The following is a 26,384-nucleotide window of genomic DNA, read 5'->3' as shown; positions in this document are numbered from 1 at the left end:
GTTTAAAGTGGTTCAGATGCTAAGGAGGCAAATCCTATGTCCACTGATTTTGTATTAATGATAGCGGTCAGGTCGCATTCAGCGGACTGACTTACAAATAATTATACAAGAGAGAAAATGTTATTTTTTCTTCAGAGAGATTAGCTAATCCCTTAAATGAGAGAGGAGCTCTCTATTTATAGTGGGATGGATTAAGGTTATCATTGCTAAATCTGTGAGTTGGTGGGATTATCCGTGCAAATCCTTCTTTATGTCCCATTGCCCACCTTCTAGAGTGATTTTCGCGATTTGGTGCAGGGATTGGACACATGGAATTGCTATAGCTCCTGGCTGGTCTGACGTGCACCCACTGCCTTGACACGAGAATGCCGCCCTTGTCATTGTATGACATGGCTGCCTCTGACTGGCTGTGGGCCTACCTAAGCTCTGACTTTTTGTGCTGACTGAGTCTTGCGTCAGCCCTACATTTTCAGGCATAACAATCTTAATTAATTTCCTGAAGTTGGTCAGTGATTTGGAATATATAGTATAACTTATGTGGTTGCCCATCCAACGAAATAATTGCATCCATGAAAATATAAAAAAAGTTACTTTGAAAAGAAGTTATTGAAATTTTAATATATAGAAGAGCCCATAAACTGTTGTATCAAAGACTACAGCTGAATGACAGTTGAAACTACTGATTAATAGATAATATTTTCTTAACTTTTTTTCATGTTTAGCTCTGGATAGTACAAAACTTGACTCTCATCGTTTGATATTTTCTTACATATGTACCACACAAACTTAGCTGAAGGTCCATACTAATTGTATCCTTCCCTTGGTGAAAGAATTTAACTCCAGGTCTAGTGAATCCTTAAACTTTGAGCCATGGAGACCTCCATCTTAAAGCCACATGTAGTTCTAATATCAAATCCCGGTTTGGGGCACCTCATCCCTGTTCTGGAACTTGGAAAACGCCTTGTCACCCTCCACAACTTTGAAGTAACAATCTTTGTTGTTGCGTCTCAAACATTAGCTGCAGAATCAGAGATGATCCAAGCTGCCATGAGTCTAAAACTTTGTCAACTTATCGAAATTCCACCCCTAGATATCTCACACCTTGGTGTGCTGTCGTAGGCAACCAAGATTAAAAACCTTCCTAACCTAACTACTGAACTGTAAATAGGGTAAGCAAGGGTCGATCCTACGAAGAGTGTCTAGCCGAATTTTCGAGGATGTGAAGAAGGCTAGGGTTTTGAGTAAAACAAAAAACAATCTTAGCCAAAAAAAAAAAAAAACAAAAACAATTCAATTTGAAATCAATTAATATAACGAAACTTGGTCTCCGTCAACATCCACCATCGGAATCTTACAACTGATCATTGATGCAAAAGTAAATCAATTCTTACTTTGAATATTCACCGTTGGAACTATTTTCCTATCTCTCCTTAATTGTAATTAATTAGGAAATAAGCGATCTTAATTAATCTTACCATTAAACAACCCTAGACAAGCGCTAAAGATTTAATCTAATGGCAGCCTTAAGAATTAGAGAAATCGATGAAGCTAAACAACACAAACACAAGCGGTTGTATTTAATTTAGTTGAATGTTATTCTTAAGATTACTAATTCCTGACGCAGCAAATTATTAACCCTAATTGCTTCACAAGTTAGAGGGATCAAACAATTACGGATTTGATATCAAACTTAGCAGTAGATTGCAACAAATAATACACTAGTAGGCCTCCTAGTAATTAAATGCATCAATCATGAAGATATGCACAGAATAACTTTCAATACTCAAACACGAAAATTGAACACTAAAATAAAATAGATTAGATCTCACAGTTGGTTGATTCCGAGGTCTCCGTTTCCTTCGACCAAGTTACCAAAAATCAGCCACTTATTGCCATCACGAAAATACAAAGAAAAGTTCCAGAAAAGAGCCAAGAGAGACGTGTGTGATCTCCCTTATCCCTAATCTGATCTCCCTTTAAAAATATCTCATTCGAATTCTAATTCTATTCAATCTAAATCTCCTAAAAATATTCTAAAATCCCAAAATAACATTTATCCTAATCTGAGTAACTGAAAATAAAATAAAGTCTTAATACAAAATAAGAAAATAGTGTGTCCAGCTGTAATTTTCGTGCAATAGGTCTTCAAATCTCCCAATAAAAATCTGCCTATTTGAATTGCATGACAAGGCAGAATGTTCCAGAACGTCCAGTGCAGATGCGTCAACTTCAAGCCGGATTACAACCTTGATGCAGCAAGTATCTCTCCAAACTCAAAACATGAAAGTTGTAGATCTATTTCTTAGCGTTCCACAGAATTTTGAATCACCTTAATCAGAGCTTGGATGAGAGAGTTATGCCTAGATTACGAAACAATGTTGAAATTGTCCGAATTCACTTAATTAATTCCGTTTTGCAATTAACGCCTCCATTTGCATCCTAAATCAAAATAGAATAATAATGAGTACATTTAGGCAGTAAATAAGTATAAAAGACTAGACATTAAGGAGGGGGGTAAATATGACATTTTGCATTCTCATCACACCTCGTAGACCCTAATACCGCGCTCGTCACCATACTTGCAATCATGATGCGTGAAAGCAAATCACCTTTACATGCAGCAATATCTACTTTGAAATCTCGCCCAACTGCGATGATTTTTGACCTCTTCGGAACTGAATCTTTTGAGATCGCTGATGAGCTTGAGATACCAAAGTACTACTTTGTAGCCTCGCATGCATGGTTTCTCGCACTCACTGTATATACTCCGATCCTGGATAAGCTGGGGCAAGGACAATATGTTGATCAAAAAGAACCGATTGACATCCCGGGCTGCAAGTCCATTCGACATGAAGAGGTGATTGACCCAATGTAGGATCGGACTAATCAACAATATTTTGAATATGTTCGCATGGGGACGGAGATCCCGCTGTGTGATGGGATTTTGATTAACACTTGGGAGGATCTGCAGCCGAAAGCACTGGCTGCACTGAGAGATGATAAACTTTTAGGTGGAATCGTTAAGGCTCCCATTTATACTGTTGGCCCGATAGTGACTAATGAGGTCCCGTGGACCTACTAGCTCCAACAAAGAACTCTTTGATTGGCTAGATAAGCAACCAAGTGATTCAGTGCTTTACGTGTCACTGGGGAATGGAGGACGCTGTCATATGAGCAAACCATTGAGTTGGCTTGGGGTTTGTGGAGTTAAGCCAACAAAGATTTATTTGGGTGGTTCGGCGGCCAGCAGCAAAGGGAGACGGCTCGTTTTTTACGGTGGGAAGCGATGGTGATGATGAGTTATCAAGCTTCTTGCCTGAAGGATTCCTGGACCAGATCAATGAAGCTTTGTTTTAAAACTCGGACTGGAGGGCAACCTGCTCTGCTGCCCGAGTCATGATCCAACCGGTTGGACCAGTGACATCATCATACAACATGATGACATCAACACATTTAAAAAAACCTGTTTTTTTTTTTTTAATAAGACAAATAGACAATAACAACTTAATTACTGTCCAACATAATTCAAATTATGTATGTGCTAAGTTTTTCTTGGACATACAGCAGAGATTGCACTGTATTTATAATTTCTATATATAAATCTATGTCTTCAATAAAAGGCGAATTTTTAATTAAGAAATTGAATAACACCCGTGCACACTATTTATACAAGAGACGATCATCGAAAAAGAAAATTCAAACCAGATTATTTTAGTTTAAAAAAACAATTAAATTCAGGTGCTAACGAAGCTAGCCTCAGAGGTAGAGCTCTTGGGCAACTGATGAAGAACGCTTGTTGGTGAAGAATTAGATGTGGAGGATCGCAGAGCCTCCGCCAGTGGGCCTCCCATTGAAGCCACTTGATTTATGGCCTATCCGGTGGCCCAATTCAGTTGGGATTCCACTCTTCCACCACCTTGGTGTTGGTGATCTGTTTCTTCTCCATTGCCGGTTGACAGTTTCAAGGAGACATCTAATGATGAATTTCCAGGCATTGAAATGGGGAGGCAAGTGCTGGCATTGCTTGAAGAAAAACTCAAAGCGAGGAATGGAGCCTTGTCGCAAATTAAAAAACAGCCCCAATGTCACGCTGTTTTCCTCTGATTACAAATTAAATAACCAAAAAAAAAAAAAGTCACATAATAATTAATAACAAAATCATTTGCAATAGAATCCAGAATGAACAACATTTGCAAAGGAAAGTTTAACTCTTTGAATACTTTATGCCCAAAAAACAACATAAGCACATACACACAGACAATATAACAAACAATAAAAAGGCAATATTCACACAAATGAGCCACCACTCACCAGACCCAACAATCTAAATTTCTAAATCGATAAAAGGGCAATATTCACGCAAACTAGCCACCACTCACCAGACCCAACAATCTAAATATCTAATTCGTATCCTCGAAATTCATTTGACCTTGTAAGTTGTAACTTCAGATATTTAGATATTTGCAAAATCTCTTCAGTTTCTTCTGTAATATGTATTCTATAATCAAATATTTGTAAAGAACAACAAATGAAACAGCTAAAAATGCTAACTAAATGCAGAAGAAGACGAACTTCAGGATAAAGAGCAAAGTAAAAATGCATTTTAGTTGAAGGAAAAGAGAATAAACCTGCAAAATCAATGAAGAAGACAAAGAAGTACAGGTTTCGTTCGAGTTTCGCTTGCCACTGAAGTTGAAGAAAATGAAAATATGGAACTGACCTTTGGTCTGAAGTCATGGGTGAGGAGGATGTTATTAGGTCTAAAATCTCTATGAACAATGAAACATTCAGATTTCACAGCAGAGGTCTCGAAGATTACAACTCACCTTGAATCAAATTGTATTGTCAAGACATGCATGCCAATCAACCTTCATGCGTCGATTTCCGGCAAGGGAGGAACGCGTCGTCGATTTCCGGTGAGGGAGGAACGCGTCGTCCCTATTTTAGAGACTGGAGTTGCGATCGATTTCAGCAACGAATGGTTGCGATTTCAACAAGGGATGGTTGTGATTTCAGCAAGATTGAGTTTTGATTTGTGATTTTTTCAGATTTTTGCGATTTCATTCAAAAAATTTCAGAGTTTTTTGCGCGTAGAGGAACTGAGGAAGAAGAAACTGCGCAGCGCAAAGGGAGAAAGGGAGACATTAGGGTTTTTTTAATTTTTCAGTTGGACTGGTTTTTCTTGCAGTCCGATTGGACCGGAGGTCCAGTACTATTCACGCAGTCCATTACGGGTTAAAACGGTTTATTGCGTAATAGCGGGTTTAGGGTTGACTGTGAACCGGACACGTGACCAGTTCACAGTCTGGCCGGTCTGGTCCGGTTTTTAAAACAGTGCAATGAAGTAGGAAAATTGGTCCCAAAGAGGGCTCCACAAGTGAACATCTTAAACCATCAATCAGTTGGAGGATTTTTATCACACAGTGGGTGGAATTCAATAATGGAGAGTATCAGCAATGGAGTGTCGATGATCGCATGGCCATTATATGCGGAGCAGAGAATGAATGCTACTTTGTTAGCGGAGGAGCTTGGGGTCGCCGTTCGACCCAAGATATTGCCGTCGAAGAGAGTGGTTGGAAGGGAGGAAATAATGATGATGGTGAGAAGGATTATGGTGGAAAAAAAAGGGCATGCAATAAGGGATCGGGCAAAAGAGCTGAAGCTCGGTGCAGAGAAAGCATGGAGTTATGAGGGTGGATCCACTCATAATTCATTGTCTCTGCTGGCCAATAAGTGAAAGCATCCATGAATATCACTGAATGCAGTTAAGTCAACGATGGAGGGAGTATCATGTGAAATATATTTGTTCATTTTGTCATTTTTTATTTTTATTTTTTCAATAATAATCTTTAATATATTTCTTGTTTTGTGAATTGTTAAAACTGTTGCGGTGTTATATGTAATCTTTTATGTACATGAGGAATGCCAGTGCTGAGTACTCACTATTTATATGTACATGAGGAATGCCAGTCCTGAGTACTCACTATTTATAAACATTTGCTCTGGTTAATTGTTTCATTCCAATATTATTATGAATTGATCGGCAGAACAAAATAAAAATATTGGAACACAAAGCCTACACACCTGCATGAAAAAGTAAGCTGAAAGTTTTGAGGAGAGCAAATTGAAAATTGCTATGGAGCCATTTGAACATACCAATATACCCAATTGATATTTTATAGTAATTATCTATGAGCTTATATACATTAAGTGCTATTTAAGTAATTCATCAACGTACCATATTGAAAATGTTAGAACAGTTATATCCGACTGCTTTAGAAACAAAATTGTGCAAACATGGAACATGAACCCCCGATGAACCTTGCGGGTTGTATCCAAACTAACCCAACGTGACATCACATTCACAGATGAGCAAACTTATCTTTAGCAAGTCTCTCTGCTGATCTACCTTTCTTTGAATATTAATTCCCGATCTCTTAAAAGAAATTACCATGGATTTGACCAGGGAGCCTCATGCTGCGCTTATTTCTAGCCTGGGCACCAGCCAGCTAACATCTGTCCTCGAGCTTGGCAACCCCTTAGTCGCCTGACTCAACCAGCATAGGTTCCAGGTTACGTTACTATATTTGTTGTCTAACGGATACTTCAATTACTTGCGAGATGTTAATCTAACAACTGCCGACAAGGTCCGCTTAATCTCTCTGTTGAAGTCTGCTTCAAAAAAGTCTTTTTAGTTAGTGGGGTTTAATCAGTCTTTGGTTATAGGTTGAAAGACTTGATGTGTTGCTTTCTATTTAGTTACCCGATTCCTATTTTTAGGAGTATTTGTCTTTTAGCTCTTACTTTCTTTAATTACTTTTGTCTTTTTGCACCGAATACAAGAATCTCATCGTTATGGAACTTGGTTGCGTAGTTATCAAATCGCTAGTAGATCCAGATGCAGCAGTCAATATTCAACTAGCTTTGATAAGGCGTGAATGTAACCCAACTCTCCAATCAGTAATTGCGATCATGGAAGTCAATCCAAATGTTCTCATAGTAGACCTGTTCAGACTAGAAGGGTTTAAGTCTTTTAAGATTGCCAACCAGTTTTGACAAGTTAAAATATATCTTTCATAGTTCCAGATATCCAAGGTTGATGGGATTTTGGTGAACACGTGGCATGCGATGAGTTGAAATAATAATGCTATAAGCACCGAATTTTTGTATCGAACGACGTAACATCCAGTTAGACACAAACATATTGGATAGAAAACACATTTCCTATGAATGGACGACTGTCCATTTATGGATGACCGTTCATCACGAACGGACGAGCATCCACAAAAATATCAATAGACCCCGTCCATATTATATGGACAGGTGTCCATTTACTATAGATAGACGTCCATACTCGTCTAGAAAATTTTAAAACCAAAATGATTGACGCCTGTCCATCTAATACGGACGGGCATCCATATACAATGGACAACCATCCATATGCAATGGACGACCGTCCATAGTAAATGGACTTTTGAAAGAGTTTATTTGGAGTACTATCATTTTAATATTATTGTAAAATTGACTTTGTAATAAATGTTTATTTATCAATAAAAGACATATTCTTCTATATCGTGTAAATCATAGTTATATGTAATGATATATGTTCTTAGGATGGTAGAACCGTGAAGAGGGTATCAAGTGTTTTAAATCTTGATAGTGAGAACCTTATGATCATATATGGTGGCTATTCTAGAAAAGTCCGTAGCCCTAGTATAATTCTGAACAAGGACACATATAATATAGTAAGACTATCATAGTGTTGAACGACTCTAACGAAAGGCGGTTACTGATCTCACTTGCCAAGGTTATTTGCCGATAACCTGCTGCAACACACAGGTGCTTGCTAGAGGCAAGTTCACTGGACAGACTCATCAGAGGATTCCATATAGATGGTAACCCTGGTGTCTATGAAATAAATCCTCTAACGGATGGTGGTGCATGTGATCCTTAGACTTGAGATCACCAGAGCGCCTTGTGCACCAATTGGTGTAGTTTGACACTAGCCCAACGTAGTTTTATTCAGAGCTATCAATGCAGTAGTGATTGGCTATATTGAGAAGTGTATCAAGACTATGGTGGATCGAGAAATGATTTATTACTCTTGGGTACGGGAGAAGTTATCTCACTGGGTAATTCAGTAAATGACAATGACACTAAATATGTGGCCACAGTGGGATTGAGTTGATGCTCAATCCAATTTATTATTCCGGTCATTGGTCCATTAACTAAATACAAACATGTCGAGAATATCTGAGGTTGACACTATTTCTATACCTCAATCTCAATGAGATAACAGATGATGAAAGGATTGGATTGCACGGTAACCATACCGTGACAGGCTGCGGTTTCACTGAATCCGAATCTATCAGGTGGTCATGATGCCTTGCTAGGGGCCAATCTTAGTTTGTATGTAGTGAAACGATTAATTGGTGTTAATCGCGATACTACACACTGCCGATATGATGAGAAGCCTACAGGTTACACACTTAGAAGATAATTTAAGAATCAATTTTTGAGAAGGGTACTTTCTTCTTTCAAGACGAAATGGTATTTTGGTAATCTCATAGTGTAATTAAATTTGCTGAGGTTGTTGCCTGTATTTAATTTTAATATTAAAATTAAATTAGTGAGATTATATTTAAATGAATTATTATTATTAATTAAATGTTAATATATTATTATATATTAATTGATTTTAATTATAATAATAATTAATTAATTAAAATACCATAAAGGGTGTGTTTGGTTGCAAGGGTGAACTAGGGTTTGGAGACCATGGCTATTCTTAAGTGAATAGGGTTTTAATTGTTGCACTATATAAGTGCAATTAAAATTAAAACAAGGTGATAAATCATTCAATCAAAAACCCTAGCCACCCTATCTCTCTCTCTCTCACGTTACACTCTTGTGTGAAGAAGAAATTTTTCTGTTCTTTTCTTGCTTCTTGAAGCCCTTGATTGTTCTAGCAAAATAATCAAGGGTTCGCGATTATTTTGTGGAATTCGTGGTGTGATCTCATGGATCGATTAGAAATAATCACGTGAACAGTGTCAATGAATAGTACCACTGAACAGTTCAGTGAACTAGTGACAGTGTTGTGTCAAAGTCAGAGATATTCGGAGGACCTCCAAACGGTATGAACTAAATCCTTGTATGGATTTGTTTTATACAGTTTTATTTTACGTTTCAATTTATGCAATGAAACATTATAATCTTACTCGATCTTGGTTCTGTAATTGACGATTCCTTTTAAATATTCTTTTCACTGCACGAATCCGTTAGTTACTAACAGTGGTATCAGAGCCTGGGTACCAATTATCATGTTTAATCGTTGACATGATGATAACATGTGATGCATAAATTGATTATTTTAATCTGTAAATTTGTTTTAATTGATCAATTGACTAATGATGTTGATGAGTGGACTTATTGGTTGTTGATGTCTAGTCGAATGCTTGTGCATTCGATTTGATTTGGATCCATATCGTTACGTGAAAAAACTGCAAAAAAGGTTACTGTGCGGATTCATTGTTTTGTGGCGGTAGCCGAGTGAAATAACACTTCGTCGTGGGTAGGTTGTGCAAAAACCGTGTACCCGCTCCGTTTTGACCAAAAATATTCGGGTACCTCTAAAAATGTACCCGCTAAGCGAAACGGTTTTAGAATACCGGTTTGCTGTACCCAAAAATTCGGGTCACAAAACGGGTATCGATTTTGTTACCCAAATTTCATTAAAATTAGTAAATTACACCGCACAATGCAGAATATATCACTTTAAATTCATGTGTGTCAATCTTAACTATTATTCACAATGTCCAACACAAATCATTGAACATACTAATCAAACATATTCCAACAAAAAAGTAATCTCTAAACCATTATCATATATTCCCTGGGACCAATTCTTTTGATGCAGATCATTTGGAAGAATGGAAACAAATACTTTCTTCAATTGAGCACCAATTTTGAGTCTTGACAAAATAGATCACAGGGGAATCTATCTGGTAGAAACCAAAAAGAAAATTCTGCATAATTTCATTCCAGTAGTCCTCTATATATAACTCAAGAAATTCACACAAAACTTCTAATGACTGAAGCAAATAATAAATTATATGGACCACAACCACATCTAATCATATATATTTCAAAGGATATAGAAATGTAAAACTTAAATCTTATCGTGTAGTATCATTAGTTGCCCATAACATCAGCTTTTAATTTAATGCCTTAAATATTTATAGATTTAATATCACCAAATCAAATGTAATACTACAGCAAACATACTAATATTTAATATAATAAGAAATGAAAAATGTCTTTACATGTAAATATTTAATCACCAAACAAATACTGCAGCAACAAACACTTGTACAGAATGGCAAAATGCCCCAGAATTACACCAGCAAAGAGCAAACTTATACAGCAGTACTGTAGAGCTGGCCAAGAGAATTGCAAGTTGAAGTATGTAGTTGTATGACTTTCCTTTAGCTTAGCAATCTTGCAAAAAATCAGTTACCATTAAGACCATCATTCGTATGGAGTTTCAGAAAATAATCCGATTTTGTGGTGAAGTGAAGTTTACACTGCTAGGACTAGCAGGGCCCTCCGAACTGCAGTTAGTCCTTCAACAGCAACAACATCCTGCATCTCTTGCCATATTCTTGAATCACCTTTGCTGTATTCTTTCCCTAGCAGTTTCATTATGAGTATCATCACGAAAGGACTATGGTTCAAGAGCAATCTTAACTGGTTTATGCCAATTTTCTAGATGAAAAGAAAGAAATGACTTACAAACTTCAGCCAGCCTCAATACCACCATAAACTAGCATCATGACCATCAAAATTAACATAACATTCAAAGTTTACTCATCATTATAGCAACAACCCAACAAACTACTCATCAAAAAGGCAATTCAATTAAAGTAAAGGGTTAATTCATCATTGAAAAAGGATTTGCATATTCTACCTTTTACGGGCTGCAATCATCAATCATGTAGATGACCATGAATACGAGTACTCTCCAATCCGTAGACGAAAATTCTACATAAAGATTGGAAATAACATTATATAAGTAATGGTACAAAATGGAGTCAATAAGTAAGATATAAGGTATAATTAAATATTAAATATATGAAACTAAAGCAAAAGTTTTACCAACTCAACTCCAATAATTCTCCAAGCTCTCCTCAACAAGAAATGGTACACGTGTAGCCCGAATCCAATCCTGCGCACAAAATAGAGCCTCCACTGTCTTAGGAGTAAGAGAGCTACGAAATGGATCTAAGACATGACCCCCTGTACTAAAAGATGACTCAGATGCAACAGTGGGCACAGGCATAGCCAAAACATCGCGTGCCATCAAAGAGAGAATTTGATATCTTGCTGAATTTATCTTCCACCAACTCAAGATATCAAAGTTGTCATTCTCATCTTCAAGGCTTTCCCGTAATATTTATCCAACTCAGATTTTGGCTCCAAAGCACGTCGTCCAGCCCTTTGTTGATTAAACTAACCTTCATAAAGACTTTTGGATCAACATTTGCATCAGTAACATCAATCCCTGCTGCAACTTGAGATTGCCCCCTTGACACACACTAGGACAAGCCTTACGCAAACTATATCCTCAAATAAATAGAACAAATGTGCATTCACTTTTTTTTTCAACCCTCAGCATCAACATCATCCTACGCACTATCAATAGCTCAATATGCGTATTCTAACTTATGCTAGGATCTAATACCACTGCAATGAATATCATTAGTTGATATTATCAAGATTTGCCCAATATTATCATTTTGCTTTCATCTTAGTTGCCATTAAACGTAAGCCAGGATCACTACTGTTACACCATGTATTAATCTTCAATGCAATGCTATATATGCTTCCATGTTCCTTAGAGGTAACATAAAGAGAGCTAGACACTTGTAGAGTAGTATCATAAAAAACCTTCAGAAAAGGTAACAAATATCGAGCATAATCCCAATCAGTAATTGTAGGCAAACCCTTGACCTTTCCCCGACAGTAAGCATCTTATACTTAGGGTCTTGGATTTCCAATAACTCAAATGCTTTCTAAAATTTTAAAGCCACTTCCAACATCAAATAGTTCCATCTTATTTCTACATCAAGAACTAGAAGACTTTTAGTTTCCAATTTTTCTGCTCCAACACTCCTTAAACCTTTGTAATCTTGCTGGAGAAGATCTCACATACCTCACTGCAGAACAAATCCAAATATTGAGTCATCCAGCTCCTTTTAACCCCTCTTTCAGTTAGACTCAATAAATGCACAGAACATTCATATGAAGAAACTTACCCTTCAAGACACTTCCATTCCAACGTTCTAACGATGCTTAAGATAAGTTATTCCAACATCGTTAGAACTTGCATCGTCAACAGTCACAGTGAAACACTTTGAGATACCCATTTAATCAAACATTCTTAATGACTTGCCAATAGTTAAACCTTTGACTGGTAATTGGACAAAAGTTTAAATCCTTTTGTTCAGTTTCCAATCATCATCAATAAAGTGAGCAGTAAGACACATATAATGAGGTTTTGGCAAGAAGTCCACGTGTCAGTGGTGAGACAAATACTATGAGATACTTACTAAAATAATTCTTCAACTTTTGTTTCTCTCATAATAAATTTTCAAACAATCCCTAGTTACAGTAGTACGACTAGGTATTTGAAACCTAGGTTGTGCAATCTCATCAATCGACGAAACCCCTCATACTCCACTATCCTAAAAGGCAACTCATCAGTAATTATCATTTTAGCTAAAGCATCCCTAATTAAATCTTGATCAAATTTCCAAGTCGACAGTGAAGTGGAGGCAACAGTAGCTGCAACACCACTTGAGGGCTCACCCGAGTGCTGTTGATAGACTAAGATTCTTTGTTCTTGTCCACTACATTGAAAGGGTATTTTTTACACTACTTAAGTAGTTAGTAGAGAAGTAGTACCACTTTTGGTTGGACAAGCAAGAGTAGACCACAAATAATTACATGTAGCTGTCTGATTATCCTTATCCTCACAAGGGTTTTTAGTAAAATGGTCCCACATTTTTGAAGCATTTTTCCTAATAGTAGAACTCACACCGTTTGGGAGCTGTGGTTGGTCGTGGAGGCTAGAGTCATATGAGAAGGATTAGGATTGTAACGTCCACTTGAGTACGTAGTAAGTTATGGGGTATGCTTGAATGTTTATTGTTTGCTCTCATTGGGTTTATATTGTTAATATTGGTTGGTTGGCTAGTTGAATTTTGTGTAAAGTTATTTTGAGAAAAAATATGAAGAAAATCCCTTAAACTTTCATAGGGGTAAAATGGTATTTTCACATCAAAATTAGTTGAAATTATGGGGAGTGAAAAGAGATAGAATTTCATAGAGAATGCATTAAAAATGAGTGCATTTATAATTGACAGGGACATAGATGAATTTCTAAGAAAGAGCAAGGGCAAAATGGGAAAAGTGGTTATAAATTAAAGTGTTAGGGTTTGAAACCTTATTTTTTCATTCCCCGCCACACTCTCCCCCATTTTCTCTCAAATTGTCATTCAATCTCCAAGGATTTGAGGGCTTTAAGAGGTTTTTCATAAGGTTTTGATTTAGGCATTAAAAGATAAGGATTCATGCTCTTATCTATGATTTATTTGTGTAAAGGTTGAGTTCTTATGAAGTTTATGCTTAGGGTTAAGAGAAGATTGAAATCAACAAGAGTATAGAGCTTAGGAGAGACATACTCAAGCACAAGGTAAGTAAATTCTACTCAAAATCCAACTCAAGTTAAAATTTAAGAATTCAAGTGAGTAGAGATTTCTCTAATTATGCATATGTTGTGATTATTGAGAAATTAGATGAGGGTGATGATGAATATGCTTGTTGTTGGAGTATATTGAATATGAGAAGTATATGTGATGATTTGATGATGGGTTGAAATTGAAAGAATTGGAGAAATTTTTTGGAGTGTGTTTGCATGTAGGTATGTGATGCTACAAGAGAGTTTTTCTCTCATTTTGGATGGTTTGAGAAATAAATAGAATGATAATTGAATTTGGTTTGTTTATGCACAACTAATGTTTGATGAAATGCCTAAGTGAAAACTGCCCTGTCACAACCGTGACTTTCTATGTGTTTTTGGGCACCTTAAAGATTGAACTGGGTTGAGACCAAAACGTAAAAGTTGTAGCCCTGTCTTAAGCTTTAAAACGAGACCAAAATCATAGCAATCCAATGTGGTAACTCAAGTTATGCCTTCTTGAGGTGTGACCTACGCAGAATGACTATCTTGATGCAATATTGCATTTGTGCATTTCATAAGTGCATTAAGTAAGAAACTTTAAGCATGAACCATCCTTAGCATTAATTGTGCATTAAGAATGTTGAGAAGAGAGAGAACTTTGTGATAAGCTACTCTAAAAGTAAAGAGAATGAGAAAAATCTAAGAATGAGTTGGTGCTTTGTGAACTCACCCGGAAGTTGAAGAATGGTTGGTGCTTTGTGAACTCCACCCGGAAGTCACGAAGAGTGAGTTGGTGCTTTGTGAACTCCACCTAGCCGTGCCTTTGGTAAGATGAGGCCGTGACATTCAAGTGGAAAGAATGAGAAAATATGAGAAAGAAGAGAGGAACAGAATAAGTAGAGTCCCGAAGAGTGGGTGGGTGCTTTGTGATCTCCACTCAACCGTGCCTCCGGTAAGATGAGGCCGTGACATACAACAGAAAGTTAATAGAAAAGAGCTATGTGAAAGAGAAACAGAAGAGAAAATAAATGAGATGAGATGAGTGTAAGGAAGATTAAGAGAAAGAGTTACGGGGACAGACGAGTAGAGGATTTACTTATGAGCATTATTTTATGCTCACCCCGTTGTTTCTCTTTGTTTTGCAGGATCTAGGTGAGGACGCGGTCAGATGGCGTTGACAAGCGAGGAGCAATAGCTACACTGTCCACTGTTTTTGATAACTTTTACAAATGATACTTACTTTGTATAAAGATGATTATATGTATTAAAAGAAAATTTCGGGCCATTTACTTTTGCTAATATAAATGCATTTTACCTATGTATTTCTATGAGTAACCTAGTATGAAGCAGTTATTATAGGACTCTGGCCTCTGTCATCGGGATTGACATATTAGTGTCGCTACCCATCAGCCCATACAAGAGGTACTAGTATTTTTACCAGCGGAGGACATCTGCAATACATACCAAGGTGTCAAAAATACTATTAGTATAGTGTTATTTAATAGGTAATCAGTTTGTAGATGTCAAACTATAGTTTAATGTAGGGTATTGCGCATCTTAGAGAATAGATAATGACTTTTTATTCAGACCAATAAAATCACATCCCTCTGATTTTACTATTGTATTTTGTCCTATAAAGTAGTGTAAACAAAATTTCATATACTTATTTTTTCACCCAGCACCAGTAATCTACACAAAAAAATCACCCACACAACCCAAACCCCAACAATATCACAAAAATAACAGCCACCACAACCAATTCAGTCACAAAAATTATCAACAATTCAACATAGCCACACTAACTCTACCACTTCAGTCTTATAAGGGGCCAATTATTAATTTAACCCTAGTTCACTAACAGACCCATTGTCTCCAAGTGAAGATGACATAAAATGACTGAAATATTTACCTTGGAGATGGAGACTGAAAATCAAGCCAAAGGCGCCGACGACGGCAATGCAGAAAGGTGATGGAGCTGGAGCAAAGTGAAGCCCAATAATTGCAGATGCAGACTAAAGAATTTGAGAGTGAGAGAGATAAGTGCGGCTGTGCGGTGAGAGAGATGGTGCGGCTATTGATTGAAGAGGGCAACACCAACAATGAAGAGGTTCCTCATTGAGTTCATGTTTGTGAATTGCAAAAATGATAGCCCCACAGATGCTTTAAACAAGAAGAAAGTACTGTCCGATACAGAAAGAAGAAAAAGACAAGTAAATAGTATAATGAAAAAAAAACCAAGCAAACCACCAACAGACCACAACAAAAACAAAACACAAGTACACAGCAACAAATATTGGGAAGGGGATTGATGCAAACAAAACTCCAAATTTCCCTGCAGGAAAAAGAATTCAACTTGACTATAAAAAAAACATTGCAAAAACATTTTTTTTTTTTTTTTTTTTGGTGCTATTAAGAAGAGCTAATATGTGATAATATATTAAAATGAAAAACAATATAATTAATTTGATAATGATCTTTAACATCAATACACAATCCATCTTCCTTGGCTACAAGCCACATCAACTCCAAATTTAATTTCACAATCAACTGAACTGAAATTAAAAGTGCCCTTCTTAATCTCAAGCCACTTTAAGTTGGGGCCTATGATATTATTAGATCTAACAATAAATCTCAAGAAAAAGCGAAGAAATATTGATACAAGGAATAAAAAATGGATCTGAAGAATCCCATATTAAATCAAGCAAAGATGAAACCAAAGAAAATACAAATCAACTCAAGCACTCACGATTTGCAAACTTCAAAAACCAAAAAAAAAAAAAAAAAAAAAAAAAAAAAAAAAAAAAAAAACAGAAACCACGACAAAACTTGAAAAAGAAAACAAAAGTAAAGGAATAAAAAGGGTACCTGTCAGTAGAATCGATTCAGAAAGACAGGAATAAGGTGAAGTTGGTTGAGGTTGCTTAAGATCTGAGGCTCTATTTTATGTATTGTCTTTGTTCTTCGGTTTAGGATGCTGAGTGCGGCTGTGCAGTGTGCGGTGCAGATGCAGAATAGCAGACTGGAGAATTTATCAATTTGAGAGTGAGAGAGATGAGTTTGAGACGAGCTAGGACTTGAGTACTTGACTAGGGCATAAGGGATTTGCCGATTTGGGGCTTTTGCCTTTGAAAATTGAATTATTGAAAATCTGCTTTTTTTTTTTTTTTTATTAAAATCGGTTACCGGGCACTCGGTTACCTTAAAGCAAATAACCGATACCCGAACCGAAAATTCGGGTATCACATTATAACTACCCGAAACCGACCTGAATTTTCGGGTACCCGATTTTCCAGATTCGGTTAGGTTCGGTTCGGTTAGCGGTTTTTTTTGCACAGCCCTAGTCGTGGCGAGATGCAAAAATTGAATCTGACCGCGGCGAAATAAACCTTTGCCAAGGCGAACTGTCGAAAAAGTAGATCTAGCCGCGGCATGAAACTCTCTGAAACATTTTGTGTTTTTTGGAAGTTTATGGAGTTTGCCGCAGCGAAATAAAACTTCACCGCAGCAACCATGTATGTATGAATTTTGCCGGGGCAAATAATTTATTCCCCATGGCAAGAAAGCTACTGTTCTATTTTGCTTTTCTATTTTTCGCACAGGGGGTCAAATTGCAGTTTTTGAACCTATAAAGCCAATAATAATTCTACACATATAAAAAGGGTAATTTAATAATTCCACCCACCCAAATTCAAAATTTTAATTTTGGATGTGTGCAATGTTCTTGTTTAAAATTGCATGGTGCCCGGTACATGAGCCTTAGACCTTCGGTATGTTTTTGTAATTTTGGGTTTGCTTGTAATTTTATAAAAAAAAATAGGACCTACGTGTCTTGCCTCTCTCTCTTATATCTCTATGTATTTCTTCTTCTCATCTTACTCCCCTCGTATGTAACGTGAGGTTTCTATTTTATCGATGTAAATTAGAATAAGGTTTTTATTATAAAATACTTTGTGATGATCGTGAAGGAGAAATGAAAGAACTATAAAGAGGAATAACTTGAAGACCCAAGATTTACTTTTAAACCCTAGGTTGACCCACCGATTCCTCTAGGCTCGAGGAAATTGGTTTTAGTGGGCTATGTACCGACACAGTTTATTTTGTTTAGAATGCATGCTAAGGCTGAATGTTCAATAACATGCCAAACAATGACATTCTAACAAAGATAATAATCTAGTGAGACATTAAATAAAACCCTCAACTTAAGTATATTAAGTCACATATGCCTTCCAGCACCATGGTTTTAATCAAACCGCTGTTCGTCGGAACCTTGTTCGCCAAAGCGAGGGGTACACTTCTACCAATGGAAGGTTAAAATTCATTGGAGTTTTCCTTAATGGTAATGGGTCGACTTAAAATGACAATTTTGTTTATTTGTCAAAGCGAAGGTTGATAAACACGTCATAGGCATAGTAGAGAAGTACACTCGTTATGTGTACGTGGCGACATGTAATATCCACTCTACTAATACTGGGAATCACACTTGAGAACGACAGCTAGGCCGTTGAATTGTGTGATTGGCTTGTTGGCTTGCTTCACATTTGAGGTTGGTAGTAGGAGCTATCAACTGGTGTGGATTAAGTTTGTTGGCCTATCTAAACAACCAATTTTCACTTATTCGCCAAAACAAAGGTTTTAAATGGGCTAGATGGGATCTCAGTCTACTAGAAAAGCCAACGGGCTTTTTCCAGTTAATAGTAAGGGTTATTGGGTTAAGGAAAATATTAGAGCGATTATTTAATAAAAGACCTTATTAAATAAAAATAAACATGATAATAATTTTGTTTTATTCTGCACTTGTAGTTTCACTTAATTGATCAAAATGATCCCAACATCACTGCGACAAATCATCGAACTGGGAGAGAAATGGAATGGTGAGAATTTCATTGACTAGTATAGAAGTATAAACGATATACTTCAGTCAAGCGATAGATTATACACCATTGAGCAGGCTTTGTCACCAGAGCTTGCTTATCCATGAGATTGGGTATGTATATGTGAAGCATACACATGATGTGAAAGCAGAAATGACTAGATACATTATGCTTGCATCAATGACACCATTATTGCGACAGTAGTGCCAGAGAATGAACTTGGCTTCTATTCTTCATTTTCTTCAGAGAAATGAGAAGCATATGGTGTCTTAGTCATTATTCAGATGTAGGATGGAAGAGGTTACCAAAATTGGCAATCATATACTCAAGTTAACCGAGTATATAAACATGCTTGAGATTTTAGGATGTAGACTTAATAAAGGTTTAGTAATAGACCTAATGTTACAGTCTTTGCCAGATTCTTACTCTTAATTTGTCTATGACTTCATTGAGGATGATAAGAAAAGTACCTTTTTCGAGCTTCTAGATATGTTGAAGGCTATTGAGTCAGACATGAGAATGTCAGAAACATTGACGTTGGTTGAAGCCAATTTAAGTGAGAAGATAAGGGTTCAGAAGTCGTTGGAAGGAACTGTTATTGATAGAAAGGGCGTTTGTCCCCACTGTAGGAATCCCAACCACTAGAGGAAACATTGCAAGGCCTTTCTAGCAAAAAGGAAGAAGAATGTTACTTCTTCGTCAGATATATTCTTGATTGAGATTAACTTCTCCTGTCAACATCTTGGGTTATTGACACAGGATATGGTACTCACATTTGTTCTAATATGCAGGGACTACAGCAAAGTAGATTGCTCGCTGAGGGAGAGGTAGATCTACTAGTTCGAGATGGAGCACATGATGCTGCATTAGCTGTAGGATCTTATTGTCTGATTTTGCCTATGAGCTTGTTACTTAGAACTTGTGGATTGTTATGATAGTCATTCAGTTTCTAGAAATAATTTTTCTATGTCCACTTTGGACAAGTAAGAATATTCTTTTACTAATGGATTGTTGTCTTTTAGTACAAATAATATTCTATGGAACTATTTCATAATTATATGTTTTCAAAATGGACAATAAGAATATTCTCAAAGTCACATCTACGCCGAATGTGGCAAGTTGAATTAAACATACCCGAAGGAATGTGGGAGTTAGGTCCATGATGAGGTTTTTGTGATCTACCCACATAATTCTGGGGTTATGCTCTAGAGACTACAACTCACGCACTAGATCGTGTATCGCCAAGGTCTGTAGATAAGACTCCGTATGAATAATGGAGAGGGTGAAATCCCAACTTGTCTTTTCGAAGGATTTGGGGTTGCGAAGCTTATGTCAAGAAATTGACTTTGAACAAGCTGGGCTCGAAATCCTACGAAAGTTTATTTGTGGGATATCCTGAGGAGACCAAAGGATATTATTTCTACCGTCTAGAAGAGCACAAAACCTTTTGTTACTCATACTAGCGTCTTCCTAAAAAATGATTTTTTTCTAAGAAGTACTAGTGGGAGAAAAGTAGAACTCGATGAAGTTCTAGTACCACAAGATACATTAGACGAAGTATAGGATGATGTGCCACAGGAAATGGTTGAACATCAAGAGAAGGTTATTCCACAACTTATAGATCAAAGTGAACCACGTCAGGTAGCATAGAAGCTACGTAGATCTGGGAGAGTACGTCGTGAGTACGAGAGATATGGTTTTTTCGTGACTCAACATAGTGACGTACTGGTCTACCAAGACAATGAACCCAGAACCTACGATGAATTTGTATCGGATCTAGATTCCGTTAAATGGCTTAAAGCCATAAAATCTGATATGGACTGTATGTACTAGAACCAGTCATGGTTTCTGGTGAATTCACCAGAAGGGGTAAAACCCATAAGGTGTAAATGAGTCTTCAAGAAGAAGACTGACATGAATGGCAAGGTGCACACTTATAAGGCACAACCAGTTGCCAAAAGTTTCAAATAAGTTCATGGTATTGACTATAAAGAAACCTTTTGGTAGTTGCCATGATTAATCCATCCAGACTATGCTTGCGATTACTGCATATCATAATTATGAGATTTGGCAAATGGATGTCAATGATGCTTTCCTGAATGGAAACCTTGAAGAAGATGTGTATATGGCACACCCCAATGGTTTTGTTCTTGATGGACAAGCTAAAAGGATATGCAAGTTGTAGAGGTCCATTTATGGACTCAAGCAAGCTTCAAGGAGCTAGAACATTCGTTTCGATGAAGCCATAAAATATTTTGGTTTTATCAAGAATGAAGATGAGACCTGTGTTTACAAAAGGGTGAGTGAGAGTGCAGTGGCATTCCTAGTGTTATATGTTGATGAAATACTTCTGATCGGGAATGATATACCAAACTTGCAGTCAGTAAACACTTGGTTATCCAAGTGATTCCCCATAAAGAACTTAGGAGAAGCAGCTTACATTCTCGGAATGAAGATCTATTAATGTAATAGATCAGGAAGTTTGCTTAGCCCAAGTCGGAGTACATAGACAAGGTACTTAAAGGATTCAGTGTGGAAGAATCAAAGAAGGAATCTTTTTTGGTGGCACATAGTGTCTATGTCTCTGCGGATATTTGTCCTAAACCACACATTGCGGGAGATAGAATGAAGAGGATCCCACATGCTTTAATAAGTGGATCCATCTTGTATACTCAGATTGATGTCTCATGTGCATCAAACACTTGTAGGGGATATCAATCGGATCTAAGAGAGCGATGTTGTGATTTCATGCTTGGACTGATATCTTATGTGCATTAAGCACTTGCAGAAGATATCAATAGGATCTTAGTGAGCAATGTGTTATGTACTCAGATTGATGTCTTCTATGCATTCAGCACTTGTAGAGGATATCAATCAGATCCAAGTGAGTGACACTGGATAAGTGTCAATGGACATCCTTAAATACCCAAAAAGGGGCTAAGGATATGATCTTGGATTATGGAGGGGAAGATGAGCTCACTGTAAGAAGATACAGTGATGTTAATCTCTAAACAGATAAAGATGATTTTTGTTTATAATCCGGGTTTATATTTTGTCTCAATAGAGTTGCAATGAGCTATAAGAGCTTGAAGTTAAGTATGGTAGGGGATTTTATGATTGATGCTAAGTATAACGCATTGTTTAATGCAACCGTATAGGCGGTTTGGATCAAGAAGTTCATTACTGAACTTGATGTAGTTCCAAGCATTGTTGATCCAATAAAGTTCTACTGTGATAACAATGGAGCAATTGTTGTGGCTGAGGAATCACAGTCTCACCAATAATCCAAACACTTAGTTGATTCAATCTGATATGAGAAGTCAATCAGAAAGAGAATGTGCAGAGTTGTAGAATACCTACTAACCTACTGTTGAAGTTTCAGTTGGAGCAAAAGCATGATGAGCACTTGGGTCATTCGATGTTAAATACATAAATGATTGGCTATAATGCAAGTGGGAGATTGTTGGAGTAGATGTCCTAAAGCCAATCTATTATTGCAAAATTGACTCTATAATAAATGTTTATTTATCAATAAAAGGCATATTCTTCTATATCGTGTAAATCATAGTTATATGTAATGATATATGTCCTTAAGATGGTAGAATCGAGACGAGGGTATCCAGTGTTTCAAATCTTGATAGTGAGAACCCTATGATCACATATGGTGGCCATTCTAGAAATGTCTGCAGCCCTAGTATTATTCTGACCAAGGACACAGATAATACAGTAAAGCTATTATAGTATTGAATGACCCTATCGAAAGGCAATGATTGATCTCACTTGTCAAAGTTATTTGCCGACAACCTAATGCAATGCATGGGTGCTTGCTAGAAGCAAGTTCACTGGATAGACACCAGAGGATTCCATAAGGATGGCAACCCCAGTGTCTATGGAATAAATCTTCTAACGGATGGTGGTGCATGTGATGCTTAGACTTGAGATCACCAAAGCGCCTTGTGCACCAATTGATGTAGTTTGACACTAGCCCAACATAGTTCTATTCAGAGGTATCAATACGATAGTGATAGGCTACATTGGGAAATGTATCTAGACTATGGTGGATCAACAAAGGATTCATCACTCCTGGGTACGGGAAAAGTTATCTCACTGAGTAATTCAGTAAATGACAATGACATTAAATCTATGGCCACAGTGGGATTGAGTTGATGCTTAATCCAATTTATTATTCCGATCATTGGTCCATTAACTGAATACAAACATATCGAGGATATCTGAGGTTGACACTATTTTTGTACCTCAAATCTTGATAAGATAACAGATGATGAAATGATTGGATTGCACGGTAACCATACCGTGACAGGCTACGGTTTCATTGAATCCGAATCTATCAGGTGGCCATGATGCCTTGCTAGGGGCTAATCTTGATCTGTATGTAGTGAGGCGATTAAATGGTGTTAATCGCGATACTACACATTGCCGATATGATGAAGAGCCTACGGGTCACACACTTAGAAGATAATTTAAGAATCAATTTGTGAGAAGGGTACTTTCGTCTTTCAAGATGAAAGGGTATTTTGGTAATCTCATAGTGCAATTAAATTTGCTGAGGTTATTGCCTGTATTTAATTTTAATATTAAAATTAAATTAGTGAGATTATATTTAAATGAATTATTATTATTAATTAAATGTTAATGTATTATTATATATTAATTGATTTTAATTATAATAATAATTAATTAATTAAAATACCATAAAGGGTGTGTTTGGTTGCAAGGGTGAACTAGGGTTGGAGCCCATGGCTATTCTTAAGTGTAATAGGGTTTTAATTGTTGCACTATATAAGTGCAACTTAAAATTAAAACAAGGTGATATATTCATTCAATCAAAAACCCTAGCCACCCTATCTCTCTCTCTCTCACGTTACACTCTTGTGTGAAGAAGAAATTTTTCTTGTTCTTCTTTTCTTGCTTCTTGAAGCCCTTGATTGTTCTAGCAAAATAATCAAGGGTTTTGCGAATTATCTTCGTGTAGAATTTCGTGAATGCGATCCTACATTGGATTGATTAGCGAAGAATCACGTGAACAGTGTTGGTGAATAGTATCCACTGAATAGTTCAGTGAACAGTATCGTGGTGAACAGTAGTTGGTGAACAATGTTCGTGTCTGAAGTTGAGATATTCGGAGGAGCCTCCAGACGTCGGTATAAACTAAATCCTTGTATGGATTTGTTTTTATATAGTTTTATTTTACGTTTCAATTTATGCATGAAAACGTTATAATCTATACTTGGATCTTGGTTCGTGTAATTGATCTATTCGTTTTAAATATTACGTTTTTCCACTACGCAAATCCGGCAGTTACTAACACATGCAACTATTAGTTAATAATTCTTTAAAGTATTACTTTTGTCATCTGAGACTGGAATTTCCATATTCTAAAATCAGTATTTTGGAGAAAGTTTCACATAAACTTTAGGGGGCTTCACAAAGAGTTTGGTAAACTGAAACCCAATACCTACGAAAATTAAACTTTTGAAAGAGTTTTTTTATTAAACTCGAATAATAATTTACGGTCGTCCATTGCATATGGACGACCATCCATTGTATATGGATGCCCATCCATATTAGATGGACGGGCATCAATCATTTTGTTTTTAAAATATTCTAGACGGACGTCCATCTTATATGAATGCTCGTCCATAGTAAATGGACACCTGTCCATATATGCGGATAGGGGTCTATTGATTTTTTTTGTAGAAATTATCCATTCGTGATGAACGGTCGTCCGTAAAGTATGGACGATCGTCTGTGATTGTTGGACAGTTGTCCATTCATGGGAGACATTTTTTCTATCCAACATGTCCATGTCTGATTGGATGGCATGTCGTTTAGTAAAAAAATTTGGTGCAAAAATTCAGTGTTCGTAGTATTATTCGAGTTGGAAACCGTAATGCTTGAAGCCTTAAAAGATACAGTAATGCTATCCTTACAAACCACTCTTACTAACAGCCTTACAAATTGACATGGCAACTGATATGGCAGATGCCATCTCATCCACCACATCACCCACTTCCCACATCTGTTCCTTCATTCCCTCCCAAATTATTCCCTAATTCCCTCCCAAATTATATATCAAAATTTTGAGAGACGGACACTAAATCAGAAATTGATTTCCCTTCCTCTGAAATTGGAAAATATCTACCACCGCCAATCAACCGTAACCACCTATGCTACCGTCAGAGGAAAAATATGACCACCATAACCGGATATTGTGGGCCACCACCACCACTGAGATGTCTAGCTAGATGGACTCACTCTGTCTCGCCGAAGTCTGTAGTCCTCTTTCTCAATCTCTCCAGTGAGTTCGAACTCCAGTCAAACTTGCGTTCCAGCTAGCTCTCTTGTCTTCGTATTACATTTGTGAGTCATCTTCGGCCAAACTTGAAGAAAATGCCAGTTTTACTTTGAGGTGTTGAAGCTGCACCATATTATTTTTTCTTATTTATCATTTAGAATTCTGTGAAATAAGAGGTAACTGATTTGACGTGTTGTCATTTGCTATAAGGAAGGAGCCAGAAACAAAGGCTATTTCAATTTTGGTTTCTCTACTTTCTTCTCCAAATTCTCTTCTTTGTCGTCAATTTCCATTGACGTGAGTCCATCGTCGCGACTCGAGACTGAGGTCATGTCTCGGCAAAAGAGCTTGACGAGACATAAAATGCAAAGCAATTCATGGTTCTGAGACCAGAGACATTAGCTTCACAATGACGGTACAACAAAATGTGCAATTAATCTGTTTCATTACTTTAGTTTAATTTCCTCTGCCAATTTCAACATGATATTTCTTCAAAGTTTGGCTTTTAACTGTTCTGGTTTTTCTATGTTTTGAATTGGCATTAGATGTCTTTGCTCTGTCATTTCTTCAAAGTTTTGCTTTTAACTGTTCTGATTTTTCTATGTTTTGAATTGGCATTAGTTGTCTTTGCTCGGTTATTTATTTTGTTTCCATTGGGTGCTAATACAATTAAAAAGGTCAGATGCATGAAATAACTGGTTTTCTTTTGAGTGTTGTTGCCATTTGATTTTGTTATGTGTTGTAATCATACAAAGTTTAGTTTAGTTTAATTTATTAGAATTGAGTTTAATTTATTAGAATTGAGTTTAATTTATTTATGGTTTTTCATAGGAGGCAAAAACAAAGGCTAAGAACGTGGAGAAACAAAGGCATTCTGCGCTCGGCAGTTATCTGCAGTTTTGCTAGCTGCTGCTGCTACTTCTTCCCCTTGTTTTGGTTGCATTCATGTGCAGGTTTTTTGCAGTTGTAGTGCTGGGTTTTTAGCCTCTTTTTGGTGGCTGGTTTTAATGTACAACTTGTGCAATTGGTTTTTGTTTACCAAAAAACCTGCATTGTTTTTGTGATGCTGGTCATTTTTTGTTTAGTCCTCTTTGAGGGTGGTTAGATGGTTCTTATGGATTGTAAATTTGTGACTCTTTTGTTGTTTTTGTTTTGCTTGGTTGCTTGGGTTTGTCCAAGGAACTTTGACTTTGTAGAGGTCCGCTTATTGGGATCTCATTTTTTTATACTTTATATCATTAATGAAGTAGTACACACATATGTTTCGACAACCTTATAACAAGCTTTTGATGTAATCTCATTTTGACAGGAGAAGGTATGAATTTTCAAAGTTTATGACAAGCTTTTCATCTAATCTCATTTTGACTTTCATTTGAATGCTAGAATTTTTCAATTGATTCAAACGCCGAGTGTGTTATTGAGTTGAAATGTAAATATTTACACTTTATGGTTT

At 36.7% G+C, this 26,384-nt stretch overlaps 1 long non-coding RNA gene and 1 pseudogene across 1 annotated transcript; both read left to right on the top strand.

Moving 5' to 3' along the window:
• The first annotated feature begins 870 nt into the window (after nucleotides 1-870).
• Nucleotides 871-5,737, top strand: LOC116112802 (annotated as a pseudogene).
• An 18,911-nt stretch (nucleotides 5,738-24,648) lies between these two features.
• LOC116112899 lies at nucleotides 24,649-26,079 on the top strand. The gene is made up of 3 exons (XR_004125323.1): nucleotides 24,649-25,045; nucleotides 25,146-25,346; nucleotides 25,763-26,079. It is a non-coding gene; the product is annotated as an uncharacterized LOC116112899 (long non-coding RNA).
• The last annotated feature ends 305 nt before the right edge of the window (nucleotides 26,080-26,384 follow it).

This window comes from Pistacia vera, unplaced genomic scaffold (assembly GCF_008641045.1).
Source record: "Pistacia vera cultivar Batoury unplaced genomic scaffold, PisVer_v2 Contig67, whole genome shotgun sequence".
In the NCBI taxonomy this organism is placed as follows: Eukaryota; Viridiplantae; Streptophyta; class Magnoliopsida; order Sapindales; family Anacardiaceae; genus Pistacia; species Pistacia vera.
Note: the sequence above shows the minus strand (reverse complement) of the source record. Positions and strands in the feature narration are given on the sequence as shown.